Here is a 19,085-nt window from a genome sequence, read left to right as displayed (position 1 = left end):
CTTCACCTATAGCTACACAGAGACAAAGCAACTGCAGCTTTCCAAAAATAGCAGCTCAAGCACTGGATATGTTCATGTCGATCCATTCACAGTGGCAGGGGTAGAATTGCTGCTATTACTACCACCGTGACTGCCACCAACATGTTCCTCTGCCACTGACCAGGAGGCACTGCACTGGGCCTACCACAGCATACACAACATATATTGTTAGTTCTATAGGTGAATTTGATTACTGTTACTTTAAGTAATTGAATAAATACTAACAGCATCTGGCAGTAATAACAGAATTTACAGGACAAATTGCCATTTTTCCAACAGCTTTTCTCTACAGGTACTTGAATTTCAAGTATGAATAGCAGTTTAAGTTATTTTTTAATGAACTTGTCTTAGTTTCTAAATTACTTGACCTGCAAACTCTTTAGAGAAAAGCAACATCTATTTCTTAGATGCTGAATGCTGGCAATCAAGAGGAGATCGCAGGCAGTCTACACTACAGAAGGATAACATTTAGTTGACTGACCAGATGCAGCTCTTATTGGAATGCAAAGGAATTTTATTTCCCTGTGTTTTCTTTCTGAGTTATGTCAAACACGCAGTTCTGTTCCAAAGCTAATATTAATTTTCCTTCTGTTTCATACAGCTTTCAATAAAATAGATAAGTTGGTCACATTCATACAGTTGTTTTTTTTTAAACCTTCTTCAAAAATTCATATAAGAGAAGAACGTTGTCTTCTCTCCTGAACCACTGTGCAACCAAGCACCTTACAAGTATGCAGTACAAAATGAGCTATCAGAAGGATCACCCTGGGAGGCATTTTACATGCAGACTAACAGGAAAACATTCGAGCTATATCCAGCACATAACTCTGAGTCAACATGAACGCCTTTTTCCTCCACATCAGTATGCAGCTGTACAAGAAGATACAGCAATGAAATCCTGCTCCTCAGCAGACTGCAAGTTCAATGGAACAATGACAGGCAAAAGTAAGAGGCTGATGAGCCAGATACTCACTGGCATTTATGAGAGACCTGAAGCCTTTTGCTACATTGACACACAGTATCACCTGCAACTAGCAACAAAGGCCTGACAGAGCATTTCGTCATGCTGCAAAATAATGTTAGATCAAGAACAAAGGAGTAAGTTAGAGATCAGGTGGATGAGACACATTAAGTGTGGCTGTCAAAGTAAAACAAACAAACAAAAATAAAAGAAATGAATACATTCAAAGGAACCCAACAAAAAAAGCAACAGGAACACATCTTAAAATGATACTGGATTTTTGCCAACACTTTCATAAATGGATGTATACATACCCTTCTGAAAAACAGGGCAAATCATCTGGAGCTGAGAGCAATGATCAAGTCACTCATTGGTGTTGTTATTTTCCAGAATCTGTTAAAAGAAAAATCTTTTATCACTATGCCATTACAGATGCACATTTGACAGAACAGCTTAGGATTTCTTTTTTCCCACTGTTCTTCAGCCCAGGTAAGTATCTTGCTAGATGCAAAACTGTTCAAGAATTGTCACCTGTAGTTTAGGTACAAATAAGTCACCTAACATACTTAGGAAACTAGCAGTGTTACACTGGATAAAATTAGTACAGACCAACTTGCCTTTAGCCTAGAGACGTCACTGCTATGGCACCAGCACCTCCACTATGAAACATTTATATAGAGCAGTAGATATACGTGACTTGGAGCACTGTGAAATTAAATGCTGTCTTTAAAGAAGAGTTTTAAAATTGAATACTAAACCACTCTCATGGCATAGCCCTTATTCCTAACCCTCAAAAAAAAAAAAAAAAAAAAAACAAAAACAACAACAAAAAAAGCAATAGGCACGATAGTTTGGAGGGATGCATACTGAACTGCTGTACATAACAAACTAACTGTGGATGTTTTTAACAGTGGTATTAGTTATCATCATAACTTCTGTGAGTAATCTTCTTGAGGTGAGCTCTTTCATAGTTAAAATGGTTTTAATATGCATATGATAAGATATTAAATAGGTATTATTTGACTCCTCCCTGCAATGAGTTTGTCCTCCCATATTACACAACCATTCTAAGCCACATCACTAAACCTAGTCTTCAATTTAATTTCACAACTATACTGGAAGAAAACAGATCTCATTTGCCCTTAATCAGTACAAATTGTATGAATATAAAAATTGATTAAAAAAATAAAACCACCAAACTTAATTTTCCAATTATCTGAAAAGTATCCATAACATAAAAGACTTCTGAACAGTATTCTCCACTCATTCAGGGATGCAGACTAAAAATGATACCTGTGGTTAGGTACATAAAGGAGCAAAAAAAGAAGCACAGAAAATTAGATTTTCGGAGAATAAAGCCCTCAGAAAAATCCTTTCTCAAGTGGGTACTAGTATTTTCCTGCTACAGCTAGCTCCATTGTACATCTTAGCCTTCAAGCAATTAATGTATTTCTTTACTTGGATACCTAAAGCCATCATCCCACACATGGAAGACAACTCAGTTCTGACAGCTTTTAGAACTGCCTTGAGTTTATTTAGCTTGTTCATACTTAGAAACTTAATGTCATCAGCTGATCCATGTTTGTGGCTCTGCCATTACACAAACACAGACTTCAAGAACTTCTATTAAAACAATTTCAGTAGGGAGGGTAAGATTTTCTTTTCACACTGAGCCCTGGGTACAACTGCCAAAAAGAGCCCACAAATCACTGTCCTGCAAACAACCCCACTGGGTTATTGGAACAGTAAGATCTTCTACTTCTCCCAAAACTTCCTAAAGTATTATCAGATATACACAGCAGCAAAAGCCAAATCTGAACACAGCACCTAAATTTTCTTTCACTAACATTAGCTGAAGAGTATGCTCGTGCCACACATGGACAGAAAGCTTGTTTGTCCCCATGTAGTTAGAAAGTTACGTAAGAACAACTGATTCATGTGAAAATACATATCTGTAACACTGACAAAAACAGGAAAACACCAAGATCCCAGCTGCAGTAACTGCCAAATACAAAAAGTTACACACCATAAAGAGAGTAATTTTTTCTTACGTGTGCCAGTTTATTTCATTCCTAGAGGCACCTACAATTATTTCAGCTCTTAGCCTTTAGAAAAAGGCACCCCAACTAACTTAACTGCAGCTGTTTAACCTCTTTCAAGGCCTTCAACAGGACAAACATCCCATATTCCATGCAAAAAAAGTTTAGCAAAGCAAGTGTAACTTGGCATATTTTCTCCCTGCTCTGCAGGAGCAGTGACACAGTGCCTCCTCTGCTGCTTTATGCTGTGTGTATTAAGAGCTAACTGATTTAGCTCTGCTGAGCTTTGACAGCAACAAGATAGGTCACAGCTTATACTTCTAGGACCCATACCCAAGCTATGGTGGCTGACTGACGGACTGACTGAATGCAATGGTAGGAAACTGCCACAGCTGATGCATTGGGCCTCTGCATGCGTTTGAGAAAGGCGAGCTCACAACATAGCAAAGTTGGGTGGGGGCTTAGGAAGAAAGCAAAGTCATAGATATTCAGTGAAGGACTGGGCTGAGCTGCTCGGAACTCAATTCCTACCTCATGACATGAAAAAGAAACAAAGTCCAGTAGAAGTTTAAAGAGCACTGCAGAGCACAGAAAGATAAAACAGTGAATCCTCCACTTATTAACTAACAGAAACCACAGTTTCCATGATTCTGAGGAGGTTTCCTATAGCACTGTAGGGGTGAGGTTTGCAGGCCAGCACCTGGTCAAAGCTGGCTACACTCCCCACGCTGCCGGGGAGTGTATATCAGTGTATATCAGTGAGCCTCAGCTGCCCACCCATTTCATGCCATTTACCCTTCCATGTTTTTATAGGGCAGAAGGCATTCATTCTATTCTGACAGACCGCAAGCAAATAGCTGCTTGTATGCAAGCCGAGTTGCTTAGGCCCACCTCACAATAACAGTTTGATGACCTTTTAGCTCAATTTTAGTGAACATTAGCATCCTGCTAACTTCACTGAAAGCAGGCTTCCATCAAAAATACTGTAATTAGGATTCTACAGGCCTCATGCACAGATTGAACAAAAATCTAGTTCTGCTTGCTTTCTATGGTAAAGAACACTTTCAAAAAAACATCTTTCTCAGCATCTTCCTATCATTTTCTTACATAAATCACACATTCCAACTTAAAGCCATGCAGACTCTTACTGTAATTGCTGCCTTGTCTGGGCTGATAGTTAAAATCTGTTTTTATTTTCTAGGTTTTGAGTGAGACATTCCATTGGGTATACTACTCTCAGTCTCCAAAACAAACAAAAAAACTTGGACCACATTGAAGGAATAGGACATGTCTAGGGCTGTGTTTACAAAGATTGCTCTGAAAGTAATGCCTCCTTAATTTTTAAGGTTTTTATTCAAACACTGAAAAGAGCAACAAGTACATCCTTTAAAATAGCTATTCATGAATACAGACACTGCCAAAAACGGATGACGTGAATAAGATGTGATTGTGAAGTGAGGGATATCTTTCTTTGGGAAGACAAGAGTTATAAAATTCCAGTAGAGACGCAATACATTTTTTAATTGCAACTCTGTATGTTTCATTTGAAAATTCCCAAGAAACATTTATGTTACTGAAAACAGAGTCCCAAATAATCCAAACCTTTTTTTTTTTTTTGGCAATCCTTCTTGAAACCTATTTTCAAATTCCTTTTACTGAACGCATGGCTCCCTATTGTTCATTGTTCACAGGACTGTGTTTAGCCAGTGTATCACAACCCATAAAATAATTTGCTGTCACTCGAGTTAGCACTGCACAGCGCCCTCCCCATGTCCTGGTTCCAGCTCATCACACACTGATGTTCAGTTGTTGTGAGCAATGGGTGCGTGTCCAGGGACAGGACGGGCTGCTCGGAGGGAAGAGCTGCTGCCATGACGGTGTGGGGCAGCGGGCGGCTGCAGGGCGGGCTGGGCCAGGCTGTGGGTTGGACATGGTTGGCATGTCTCATTTTAAATATCAGGAGCATAAAACATAACAAATAAAAGGCAAAACAAGATGACCCTTATAGTTTCCCAGTGGTTACAAGGAAAATACTGGAAGTTAAAGAATACAAGAAGCAGACATTACTGCTTTAGACCAGTAATATAAAAACACACTGTATAGCTAGATGTAGATAATTATTTTACTCACTGTAAGCAACTGGAAGTTTTCAACTTAAGACTGCATTCCTGACAGTGATAGTTTCTCAAAAACATGTAAAGACAAAATCTTTACATGTTTGTTTTATAGGCATTTCTAAATCTACAAGCAGCATTTGTTACATATTCCATTAAAAAGAAAAATAATTATCACAGTCAAATTGTTTGCTGATCTTTGCCACTCCTCTGCTATAACACTGAGGCAGCATGTTAATGTAACTAAGAATATCAGAACAATTTCATTGCAAACTCTCTTTTATAGGTAAAAATTGCCCAGTACACTTTTTCTCATGGTGGTAGCTGTGAAATGTACCTTGTCGAGTCACTTCCTCAGTTCAGTACAAAGACCTACAGATCTATCTGGTACCATACTTTCATCAAGCAATGCTGGGTACTGCCGGGCTTCCTCTCTGGTAAAACTGGAAATCTTTGTTACACAATGATGCAGGAAGCAGAAAAACTTATAAAACAAATACAGTCCACAGGGGAAGAAAGTCATCAACACTTACAGGCCACTCTCTTTCTATGTACTTTTCTCCTGAGATGACCTCAAATGCTCAGGACATGCGTTCCACCTCTCACTGACACCAGCCAACAGCAGTGTGCTACACTTACACCTCTTCACAACACATTCTCCACTTTCAAACCTTCTTCATCTATCTTTCCCTTCACCAAACCCTCTCGAGTTATTAACAGTAAGGTTCACTGACCACACAACAGGCATAATAGATGCAACTGCCTGCAGCTTTTTCATTTCTCTATCATCTCTCAGTTTCAGAGACTGCCATCTAACAGGTAGCACAGTCAGTGCCAGGATAGCAGAATCTGTACAAAAGACTTTCATGAACTGTCATGTTCTGGCAATACCAGAGGGAAATTAGGGGAAGAGTGGCTCAAGGAACAAAAAACACTAATAATGTCAATCTAGTAAAGCTAATTCTCCTGCCTGCTTGGGAATGAGGATGATCAAGACTGAAGCTTACAGTTTCTTAAACACTGAACAAAATTGTCACAGACAATGCAGTTACAAAACCTCCCTTTTATCTGGATTCTTTGACAATCAGTGTGATATGTACATCAATCAGTAGCATTTTTCTCTATTAAGTGTCATCACAATTTGCCTGTTTTTCCATGAAACTTGATACAACTCTGGACCACTACCAGAATTTGTTCACAACAACCAGAACTGACAATACCTTTCCTATTCTATCTGCAGCAGAATTTGAACAGTAGGATTATTTTTAAGATTATGTGCAAAGGAAGAAACTTGGCACACACAAGACATCCTCCGATAAAGCATACAAGTTTTGTACATACATTGTTTCCATAGGAAAGCAAGTTAAAAATACCAGCATACATGGATGTCCCTGGGAACAGGAACTGAAGAAGGGACCTCAAAGGTTTTTTTGCATTATGCTATTTTCAGAACTACTCAGGAGGTAGATGAAACTTTAACATAAAGTGAGAAGTGTGACCTAAATTGTTAGAACTTGTCAAAATTCATATTATTCACAGACGAAAGTACATTTTAGTTTCCCTAGAGGTTTTTTTTTTTTTTTCCCCCCCTTTAATTGATTCTGTTTAAAGGTGAATGGACAATTCAGAGCTTCTCTTAACACCTTGCAAGCAGTGCTAGGTACTGTGCCATTTGGCAAACAAACAAATTGAGAGAAAGTATAATTTGCTGTACTGCAGAAAAATGATAGGCAACACAGGAGACATACTACAGTTTTCTCAATGGTCATCACAAGTTAACCCCGTCGCCAAATAGTTAAAATTTTCAGTTCAATGAAAGCTCTTCAGACACGTCAGGACAGACAAAAAGCCCTGGAGTAAAAAAAATGAGATTGTTTATGTGGCCATCCAGTTATAAGTAAACAGACATAAGCAAGTGGTTTTTTGTTTTTCCTCATTCTTTCTCTTTCATAACCACCTAAGATCGAACATCCTAAACATGCAGTGTTTATTTTTTATCCCTTTATGATGAGTTTAGATTGCATTTTTAAATAATTGCACAACTGATGTGGGTTCAGATTCTCAGGGCCACTTTTACAGAAAAAAAAAAAAAAATGTATGCTCTTTCTCATTGATGTGTATGGCACCCAGCCCAGCATGGCTCTGATCAGGCCATGCAGGTGTTGTTGCAGAGCAAATCAAATGAATGAAAACAGAGGCATGAACCGTGCGTCCACATACCTTAAATATTCACAATAAAAAGGCTAGTATTTCCAAACCACTATATCTTGAGTCAGTCTTAACACACTGCAATGCACAAAAAAAAACAACCATTAGAAGTTCTGAACACAGCTTAAATTCTGAAAAACCTTTTTACTAAATCTGAAAATTCAAGAACTACAGTCAGTCTTACACCTATCTGGCCTTAACTGCCATGACTTCAGCTCTTCCCAGGAGCTCGGAGGATCTCTTCTTGTCTTTGCAGAAACCTGCTACGAAAGTAGAGGAAAATTTTTATTGCATCAGAGATAGCACCGATTTACCCTGCAAGAAATCAACCAGAAAATTTCACTGTGTGAACTATGAAAGAGAAAGAATGAGGAGAAAATAATTAGTTCTCTTATCCTGGCAAGTTTCCCTCCTGACCTCCAAACTGGTTACAGCGGTTTTAGATAAGACTGAAAGTCACACCTTCTGGATAAAATCTGTGATAGTACTGTAATGGTTTCTGCATTACTGAAAAATTGAAAAGGCTTCTCATTTCATTTTTAGGATGAAAAATGAAAAGAGCTAAGAGCCACACTGAGATGAAAAAGCAGATCACAAAGTGTACAGTCTGTTATGCCTCTTACCTTGCCCCCCCCAGAAGAGAATTATTCCTAAGGAAATGTACTTCATTTTACACAGCTTCAGTCTCCAGTTAATACATAAATTTGTCTAATTACTTCTGCTATTTTGTCTGAAAAATTACAGGGGCATGCAAACAACACAGCAATTGAAATGGTGAACTGCATACCTAAAATAAAATGGAAAAAAAAATCTGCCTCTTTTCATGGCAAAATGACAGTGCAGCAAAGGCCACAGAGCAAAAAGGGTCATAAAACTGTCAAACTGTTCATACCACCCTTATTTACCTATCCTAATACCTCACTCTGTATTAAATGAACTGACAGATTTTTAGAGTATCAGAAAGAAAGCTGAGCACAGCACTGAGATTCTGATACTCTGATTCCCCCAGCCCCTCCATTTCCAAGAATACAGTATAACAGCTGGATTAAAACAGACAAAAAATAATAGGTAGTAATAAGAAAAACTGTGTTAGTTTGTAGGTTGACTATGAGATTTATCAGAGTAGGTTGTACTTTGAAATGATATGTTTCTTTTGTAATGCTAAGATCTACTGCAAGAAGCATCACAGCATCTATCTGCCTGTAGCTTCCAGAAAGAGAAAGCACATAAGAAGGTACAATACCAGCAAATATCACCTCCACTGAAGTTTAAAAATGCTCAGAATACAGTTTGACTACCAGGGAGATTTGACAGTTTACAAAAGCCCTGCCCTCTTCCGTTTAAGGTGGTGCTCATATTGCATTAAACTGCCTTCCAGAGTGAACCAGACTACATGTGCAATTACCACATGGAAAAAATCCACAACAACAGCATAAGCTGCACATTCTATTTTCTACCACAAATCACATTCTTTGTTTGAAATAACCTATTTTTATTTTTCAGATGGAAACTTGCTGAAAAACAATGGAAATAAAACTGCAAATTTGTGAAATTAAGCATGGTTTACAAATTCTTTGAAACACAGCATACAGTGCTCCCACAACAAAACTTTGTTTTTGAAATACTACATCTCACAGGTAATTTAAATGCCTTCTTCTAAGTGTTCTTTTTTGTTTGTTTGCATCTTCAACTTCCACAGATTTTCAAATTCAGAGCTTAAATCTATCTTATTTGCCCAAAGCCACGACTTCACTCTTCCCAAAAGCACAGAAGTACCCTCTTTGCATCTTTCCAAACATTACCTATAAAAGCAGTGCAAACTTTCTACTGCATTGTAGGTGGTGTTCATTCATTAAGAACTGTGGGACTTTTCCAAATCACAGATATTAGACCAGTAATCAGAAAGAACAAACATTTGATCCCTGACACAACTGACGTCATGTATTTTGAAAAACTGCTAACAAGCCCTCCTTTCACAAAGTGAAGTGGCCTCATAAATTTCTCATTATTTTATAAGAGCCCAAAGGCACACAAAACAGAAAGACATATTTACACACAGCCAAAGAAGGCTTCCAATTCTTGTGTTAACAATCACAATTCTAAACGCTAACAGTAGCTTTTGGGAGATTATCATTGTACCTACACAGTCAGCTGCAGTTGCAAGGCTGAAGACATCTCACAGCCAAGAACTTCAAAATGACAATGATCCTAAGCTAGTAAAACATATCATTTTGAGATAGCAATACACATAGTGCTTACTCTCTAACAATTAGTGCTGCATACTGGGATAGATGGTTGATTAACAAAGCAAAGAATACAATCAGAGGAAAAATTCTTCTGTATTTGACTTTGATAGTACATGGAAAATTGAATGACAGGACTCAAATGACACACAGTGGCCAAGATTTATGTAAGGAAAGTAAGGCAAGCAGCATCACTCACAGAATTGGGAAGCATGATCCAACAGGAACGGTATCACGTTCAAGTGGAAAAAGAGATCAGTAGAAGAGTTACCTGTTTTCTACAGGAATGATACAAACAGAAGTGCAAACAACCCAAGCTTGCTTGGTGAGAATTATCTTTGAAAGAAGAGTTTGGTCATGTCAATCTCTTTATCGGTCTGAAATTCCAGAAAGCATCACTCAGAAAACGGAGAATAGCTCAAAAGGCTGACCACAAACATAACTGTACTGATTGAACATGGTAGACCAAAAGCAAAAAGCATGGAATGAATGGAAAGAGACAGAAATAGGGGGGGGAAAAAAGCAGCAGTAATTTTTCAGACACAGAATTCTCCCAGGTACTCTTCACACAGGTTTAAGAAGTCATCCATCACTGATGTCACTGGACTGCAAAATACACAGTACACCTTTTCAAAGCCTTCACAGAATCTGAATGGGAATGCTAAGTGGCTGAAAATTACCAGTAACTGTGATGAGGTTAAGCATTCAGGCTAGAGATACCACAGGGTTGGGGGTTTTTTTGGCAAATTTTAACAAGACTCAGACAACAACAAGAGCTCAACACAACTTTTGTTTAGAAGCTATGAGTGGCAGCTTGCAAATATTCTTGCTGCTAGCACAAAGAAGACAAGACTACAAGAAAGACAAGAACAAATTGAGTCCAATACTGTCTCTTTCTCTAGTAGGTTATTACATGTAGTGTTTAGCAGATCTGAAGTGGATGCAGTGATAATGCTCCAGTCAGGTTTTCAAAAGGATCCATGAAACATTCTCAGAAACTTAAAAGATCCAGTTTGTGTGAAGCTGCTCTGTAGTATCAGTAAGGTTATGCTGGAGTACTGCACTCAAGTTTAAGTACCAAACTTACGGAAAGGTGGAAGTACAACTCATATCATCAAGAGGTAAGAATAAGAATGATCAGGTATTTAAAACAGGAACTATGCGGGAGGATGTGAAAGAAAAGGAATTTAGTCCAAACAATAAAGAGAAAAGACTGATGAAAGAAGGACACGATAAGCTAATCACAAACTTATAAATTACCATGATGAAAAATATGTATGAAATAACAACTTCACGCCAGATGTGATGCTCTCTTTTAAGACCTGTGCCTTTTCTTCATTCACTGTAACCTCAACGAAATGTCATCCATATTTCTCTTCACTAACTCAGAACTGCCATGCAAACATAAATACACAACAGACGCATATAACTAAGAAATTAAGAAGTTAATTAAAATTATTTGCTTATCTAAACTGAACATTCCCTGAAAGACTGTTGATAGACGACACGAAGTATCTGTGGCCAAAATAACTAACATTCACTAAAACAGATGTTTATCAGTTCTCTAGAAGTTAGTTAGAACTTGCAAGTTAAATGCTTCTGGCAATTAGTTTTAATTCCTTTAGCTTATTAGCACATAAACCTAGAAAAGTTTGCAGAAACGTGTTATGGAAACACAGGTATTGATACTGAAGTGAATTATTATCATTTTCAAAGTCTTCTATGTCTTATCTGATTCCTGCAAGCATAACTTTTCTACATACTTTAAATGAGTGTTAGTTAAACTTAGATTTTCAGAAGCCACGTTATCTAGGAAATGAAAGGCTCTAAATATCCCATTTCAGGGTATTCCATAGCTGCAAAAGACAGTTGAAGAACGGAACAGACTGTCTGTGATGTGGTAACACCAGACATTTTGGAACTGATTAGACAAATAATTTAAATGTTGCTGGTACTGTTTTGAAGGGAAAGGCCTTGTTCCCATGTCATGGTTCCTCCCAGCAATATTTCAACATTTAGGCTGTAGATCTGCAATCACATTTGCTGCCCCTATTTTCCCACCTTCCCAGGATGCATTTGCAAGATTAGTTACTGCAACACCAATATTCCTCAGGCCCCAGAAAAACTCACCTAGAAAATCAAACTAACAAAAAAAAAAAGAAACTAATAATAATCATGAGGGAACTCCTCACAGTTATAAGCGAGGTTTTCACATGGACTCCCCTGAGATAAAAAGATATGGGAAAAACGGGAATTCTAGAAAGGCTTAGTTTGGAAGAGACATTTAAGATCATCAAGCTCCACACACCCATGCTGTGAGCAGGGCTGCCACCCACCATATCAGACTGCCCAGCATGCCATCCAACCTGGCCTTGAAGGCCTCTCCAGGGATGGGCATCCACAATCTTTCTGGGCAGCTGTGCCAGTGCTTCACTACCTACAAGTGAAGAATTTCCTCTTAATATCTTATCAGAATCTACCCTATTTTAATTTAATACCATTTTCCCTTGTCCTATCACTACTAGGCTAGATAAATTGTGAGTTCCCTTTTTTATAAGCTCCCTTCAAGTACTAGAATGCCACAGTGAGTTTCCCCAGGATCTCCTCCAAGCTAAAAACATCCAAATCACTCAGCTTTTCTTCGTAAGAGGTGCTCCCATCCTCTGCTCATCTCCATGGCTCTCTTCTGCACCTGCTCCAACAGCTCTGCATCAATCCTGCACGACAGGCCGCAGGCTCAGATACTGCCCTCCAGATGGGGCCTCACACCGGCAGAGCAGAGTGGGACAAACACCTCCCTCCTTCTGCTGGCCACCCCTCTTCTAATGCAGTCCCAGGTACTGCTGGCTTCTTAGGCTTTAAGCCAGCAATGCCGCCTCATGTCCAGCTTGTATTTGTATCTGGGATTGTCCTTACCCAAGTGCAACACCTTGCACCCTTGCACATGACCTAGTCGAACTTCATTAGGATCAGATGAATTCACTCTTTGAGCACATCCAGGTCCCTCTGGCGTCTCTCCCTTCTGTTGTGTCAGTACGCAGGTATAACCTGCAAACTTGCTGAGGGTGCACTTGATCCCATCATCTATATCACAGGTATCCAATCCTTGGCTTGCTTGGGCCACACTGAGTGAAGAAGAGTTATTTTGGCCATATATATGTAAGGCTGTTCCAAAAATAATGTCACCTATTTATTTCCATGGAAAATACAACAGATAGAATTAGTGTGCTCATTGTATTTGATAGAGAAAAATTCTCAGCTGTTGCTGTCACTGCTGAAACATACTACTCATGACCTCACTGTTCACATCCACTGTCTGGTCTCCATAAATGTTCAGCATGCAGCAATATCATCAGCTCTGTACACTCCATTTGAAAATCTGCCGATAACTTACTTACACTGTCTGAAAACAGAGCTGCAAACATAAGTTGATGACTTCACAAGCAATCTAGAAACCTACTCTTTTTAAGTTTGACTCTAAGTTCCTTGATCAGAATGGGTAGCACAGATGCATATTTTTCCAATGTTCACAGGACTGTGTTTAGCCAGAGTATCACAATGCATACAGTTATCTGCCATCACTTGAGTTAGGGCCGCACTGAGCCTGCCTTATTTGCTGGTCTGAGCTCAGATAATGCAATCAGTACCAATGTTTGGTTGTTGCTGAGCAATGGGTTCGCACTCAGCAGGGCAGTCACCTCCACGAAGGCCCAGCAGTGTGAACTACACTCTGCTGCAACCTGTGCCAGATGCAGCCCAGAGACTGGACATGCCTGGTTTAGGCCACTGACAAAGATGCTAAAGAGTACTGGTCCCAAGATCAACCCCTGGAAGACACCACTCATGACGACCACACTCCACCCAGATATCTCTATCACACTCTACCCAATGTCTCTATATAGAGACATTGACAACAACCCTCTGGCTATGACCATACAACCAATTTTTTAATCTACTTAACAGTCCAGCCTTCAAATCCATCTCTCTCCAGTTTAGAGATAAAGATGTGGTGCAGGACCACCTCAAAGGCCTTTCAGCTTTGGGAAGATAATCAAGAAGGCAATGTAAGGCAATGCAGCATGTCAGACCTTTCATCCCTGTTAAACAAGAGATCCACTGTATCATTGTTTCAGTCACACACTTCAGCTTAACCTCTTATTTGTGAGTTCGCTTGTGACAAAATTGATATGTAAATATGAGGCAGATGAACAAAGTGTTAAAATCAGCACCCAACTGCCTGGGGAACAGCACCAGAATTAAGTTCAAAATGAATCCAGGAGAAAGACCAGCAGTAACGTATTTATCAGCCTAGCTTCCTTAAGGTATATTTACACAGTGACTTGTTTTTCTGGAATGAAGCACGCCTGAAAAATAAAGCCACTCAAGAACGGATACAGAAGACTGATGTAAGCACCAAATTTAAAAATTACATCTAAATTCAAAGGAGAGACACTAAGTCACTTTACTGAATAATAAAGTCTATTATGGCTTTAAAAAGCCCACAACTTTTCCTCAGAGAAGTTGAAACTCAATTAGTAGAAATCCCTGGACTCCTCCAGTTTAATTTTAGTTAGAATTTAGTAGAAAACTGACTTTATTCTTGGAAACCAGTTAAATAATAATATTTTTTTTAAGCCTCTTATACCATTCTCAGCACAGAACAACTGCTACACCAGTGAAATTCCTCTGATTAGATTAAATGTTCTCAGCTTCCTGTGGAGCAGAAGTTGCTCAGAGACCATTCAGAAGCATATGCAAACATGGAAAGGGAGAGAATTACCTTATTTTATGAAATGGTCTGCAAAATACACAAGCCGCAGACCTTTTAAGAGTCTTCTCAACTGTTTCTTTTAAAACTACAGAGAAAACTTCAAAGGATAAAATATAATTTGAGAAGCTGTCTCAAGAGAGAAGCTTAAAAAAACAAACAAACAAGAATAATACAGTAAAGTCAGATTTTGAAACTAATATAGGAAAGAGTTGCTCTCAGTGTGTAAAGAAATAGCTGCTGCTTTTCATGGCTGCTGTCTAGCTGTCATCCAAGTAAGACTGCAATTATATATCCACTGGAATAGATAAGTGCACCAAGAAGCGTAGGAAATCAAACAGAGTTGTTTTTGTTTTTCCAGGTTACATCATACTCTAACCACATGGCTGCTTTAAAAGTATAAGTTACTATTAGTTATAAGCATTAATTCTTACAGATACAGTACTACTAAAAGGAAATGTATACTTTGTTCTTTGAATCAGATTTAGATAGGCAGACCAGAATGAGCATCCAAGTATTTTTTTATTTTTTATTTTTTAATCCAGACAGCAGCCTGACAGTATGCTGAGTTTGGCCATAATCTGAAATTACAAATGTACTTCTACTGTACTTTAACAAATTAAGAACACATCAGTGCATATGACTGGCATTAAGAAACATGTATATTTTGGCAAGGAATATAAACAGCTGTTTATATATGTATATATATATGTGTGTGTATATATATATATATATATACACACACACATACATACACACACAGGCATGGAAAACCAGCCATGGAATTTTTAAATCTCAACACAAACATTTTCGAGTAAGCATTTTACAACAGTGATTTGCAGCCAAATGAAACAACTATCTTCAACAGACTTTCAAGTGCCAAACCATATTAAAAACCCTGTCCCTGAACATTTTTGCTACCAAGAAAGTAAAGGCATTTATCCACATTAATTGCACCAATATGAACATTTTACACATATTTTAAAAAATACCCCATACAGAGGTTCACAATCAATACGTAAAACACCATCCTCTTCTCCCCTTCAACTAACTAGCTGCATTGCTTTTTTTTTTTTTTTAATGTGGGAAAACACAAAATCTTGAGCTGTAACTGTGAGCAAAGGAACTATCACATAAACCAGCTTTATAATAGCACACAGGGAATAGTGAAAACAATGAGAATAGGACTCGATCAGAAAAGGAGACAATTCTCCAATATCCACCAGCACAAGTTGTACTCTGCAGAACTACATAAAGCCTGACACCGCTGAACTTTAAAAACAGACCAGAATCTGTCAGCTTTTCCAAAGGAGAACAAGTGTAAGTTTTCCCACAAATGAAAGAGGTCTCTGGTTTCTTGAGAGGTCTCGATAAGAATCTCTGCTTCACACAGAAGCCTTCTGAAGGACTGTCTGTACCTCTCAATACTTCATTATGACTTGGTTAGAATAAGTATACAGTGCTATCTGTAGCTCAGTTAATAAGCTACATCACAGTTCTCGAAAGTTGAAAGAGATTTCAGCATTCATGAAGAAAAAAAAAAGCCATGAATCACACTATAAGAACTCCATCCCTCTTACGTAATCTATATACTTTTAAGAACCATTAACTAAAAAGAGAACAAAATCCCAGCAGGATAAAATACAGTCATTAGCTGCAAACGTTTATAATTTCCATAAACCGAACTGCAAAAAAAATAAAAGAGCAATCAAATCAATAGGTCCTTCACAGGAACAGAGTGTTCTTGTGATTTAATGTACACAACACAATACTCCAGTTTCTGATACGCCTTACTTGACATTAAACAGCTGGAATGCCTAATTAAATCAATTTAATACCTTTTTGTCAGAAAAGAATTTACTTGCTATTGGATGGTTATATCACCTTGAACTTAAAAAAGGTCAGTATATTGAGCAGCACTTATGTTTTACAAGTATTTAAAGAAAATTGACTTTCAACAGTTGCTGTTACCAAAATGCAGTTACTACCTCCTCAGCTACCAATACGTCTTGTTCCTAGAAGAAAACAACCTGATGATTACCTATGTAACTAGAAAAGGACAGCCACCAATATTTGGAACTGTCTTGCCATGCTTTTGATTTATAATAAATACAGAGATCAGACTTCAGTTTGCTTACAGTATAATACCACTCTAAGATCATCCTACTGCAAACCTGAACATTTTAATTAGGATCATCAAATGAAGGGCATGAAGAGAACTGAGACAAGTAACAGCAACCCAGACAATCCTACATGCCTACCCCCTCCTCATCATTCTGGCAGCAAGATGAGACACAAGACAAACAGATGTCCCCCCACTGCAGATGCAGGCAGAAGATAACAAAAATGGTGAATGACAGCGTGAACAGTCTTCATGCAAGGCACAGGATTATCCAAATGCTTGTAAGAAAAAGCCATTAGTTCAAAAAGCTAACCAGGAAATCAGATAAAGACTTTTCCTGAAGTAATCTAGCTGGTGTGTTGGTACGCGTGATAGAGTACGTACATGCAAGAGTGACACATGGAGTGGAAGATGAGACACCAAGAAGTCTAAAAACAAAACAAACGACAACAACAGCTGCTGTTAACAAGCAGTGTCTAACACTAGTCTAGCATAGGCACCTGAAAAACTTGACATTATACGTATCTCCCTACAAAGAAAATGGCTTTCAGCTGAAAGCCCTGTTTCAGAGAGATAAGACAGCCTTATATACAGGACTAAGCTAGCATTTTGGCTCAAGAGGATGAAGAAGCTTGTAGAGTGATGGATGCCAAGTGAGGCTATGAAGAACAAAGACACAGCATAAATCTGGTGGCAGCTGGCAAACCACGATCCCTTCAGAGTGGTAAATCATCAGTGACAGAAGATCTGCGTGCTTTTTGGTTGACTCTACATTTGGGAATTTACCTGTATCATTGATGTAATGAATTTGTCTAGTTAAACAATCTCTGATTACTTGCTCTACTAAGCAATCTGCCTCTTGTGGGACAGCTGCCTCTGGACAACCCCTCACAGCACTAAGCAGGCAGCTCCCTGCACAGTTCTGGAGCTACTTCCACACCACCAAGCTTTGGGAAACACAGACACTCCACTTCATAAAAACAGACACAAAGAGCTGACACATGTCCAGATGGGCAGATGGAAGAAGAATCTATGGGGCATTTCATACCCGCATGTCACATATAAGTGAGGAAGCCCCTCATCTGCTCAGAATGATGCCAAAGCCATGAAAACTCTGCTGGTCTGTGCTTGCCTACACCTTACTCATTTACTGTGTTGTGCTTATATCTTCACAGGAAGAAAACTAAAACCTGCTGAAGAACACATTTTTCACTTCAAAGAAGGAAAGGGTACAATTGAAAAGAGAGAGCAAAACGAGATGGGAAACAAAAAAGAAAAAAAGGAGAAAAACAGGTGAAAAGGGCAGAGAGAGACTCAGTAAGAGATTCTGCATTGCTGAACTGGGAGGAGAAGAATGAGGAAGAAAGACACACGAAGAGCACGGGATCCAAATTAGAATGGAAATACTCATGTATATCCTATCCACAGATAGGAAAGGCTGTCAGCTTTCATCTGTTAAAAACAGACAGGCAATGCCATTATCTTTGGATAGTCAGAAAGGATACTCAGGGGATGAAAAAATAAAAAAAATCTATATCTGACAGTGTAGAGTTACGGCATAAGGAAGCCAACAAAGACAGAAATTATTTTATCCCCATGACAATACAGGTATTTTTGTCCCAACAAGCAGAAAGGTCAGTTCATTGTGCAACACAGGTATATACGTTTAACTCAGAAAAGGGACCTAAGATATTCAAGTCTGGCCTCATTTGCCTACCATCAGGTAGTTACTGCCTATACAAAATGGCAGTGACACACACAGTCAGAATTAACATAACACAAACAAGCTCAGTTTCAGAGACAACTTACTTTGAGCTGAAAAAAAATTTGGAGAAGTGTATCTACAAAGCATCAGTGAGGGGGCCTGTGCAAGCACACTGGCATCTGCAATGCAGAAGCCCCTTGCTGCTCAGATGACCTCTGCAGCAGGCAAACTTCTACTTATGTCAAGCTATTCTGAAGACTGCACCCTCTTAGCTTTATCTCATTCACACATTTACCACCATTATCAGGTGGACCACAAGCTTCCCCATCCCTGGAGGTGTTCAAGGCCAGGTTGGATGGGGGCAACCTGGTCTAGTATTAAATATGGAGGTTGATGACCCTGCCTGAGGTGGGAAGGTTGGAGCTTGATGATCCTTTAGGTCCCTACCAACTGGGCCATTCTGCAATTCTGTAATACAGAGAGAATATCAGCCTTCACATCTAGCAAAACAGATTTTACACACACACACACACACACACACAAACATTCTACTAGTTCCAACATGCAGCTGGTACACCTGTGTCAGATATGTTGTGTAGGGACCCTCAACAATGCACATGATTGCATGAGATCATGCTCCCAAACTTTTGGGCAGAATTTTTCATTACAACTCATGATAGGCACAGTTCATGTTCTCTGTTGTTTTTACTGTTGGTGTTTTCTTTTCTTGTTTTTTTTTTTTGTTTGTTTGTTTGTTTGGGGTTTTTTTTTTCTTTTTTCTTTTTTCTTTTTTTTTTTTTTTCCAATTCTGTTGTGGGTTTTTTTGTGCCTCTAATTTCAAACAGCGATATTAGAGAAAATAAGAGTTCTACATACTTCTCTTGAA

At 38.7% G+C, this 19,085-nt stretch overlaps 1 protein-coding gene across 5 annotated transcripts in view; it reads right to left on the bottom strand.

Moving 5' to 3' along the window:
- The window catches only part of PIP5K1B (phosphatidylinositol-4-phosphate 5-kinase type 1 beta), a 99,911-nt gene that overhangs the window by 60,057 nt on the left and 20,769 nt on the right, over window positions 1-19,085 (bottom strand). For 4 of the 5 annotated variants that reach the window (XM_048931685.1, XM_048931688.1, XM_048931687.1 and 1 more), the window contains exon 2: window positions 1,315-1,393. The gene's annotated coding sequence lies outside the window, so the exon portion shown is untranslated. Of the gene's footprint in view, window positions 1-1,314; window positions 1,394-7,373; window positions 7,440-7,545; window positions 7,625-19,085 lie in introns of those variants that run through there. The other variant, XM_048931686.1, reaches the window with a different exon arrangement.

The sequence above is a fragment of the Lagopus muta genome, chromosome Z (genome assembly GCF_023343835.1).
Source record: "Lagopus muta isolate bLagMut1 chromosome Z, bLagMut1 primary, whole genome shotgun sequence".
Lineage (NCBI taxonomy): Eukaryota > Metazoa > Chordata > Aves > Galliformes > Phasianidae > Lagopus > Lagopus muta.
The sequence above is the reverse complement of the archived record's forward strand: the minus strand, read 5'-3'. Positions and strand labels throughout refer to the sequence as shown.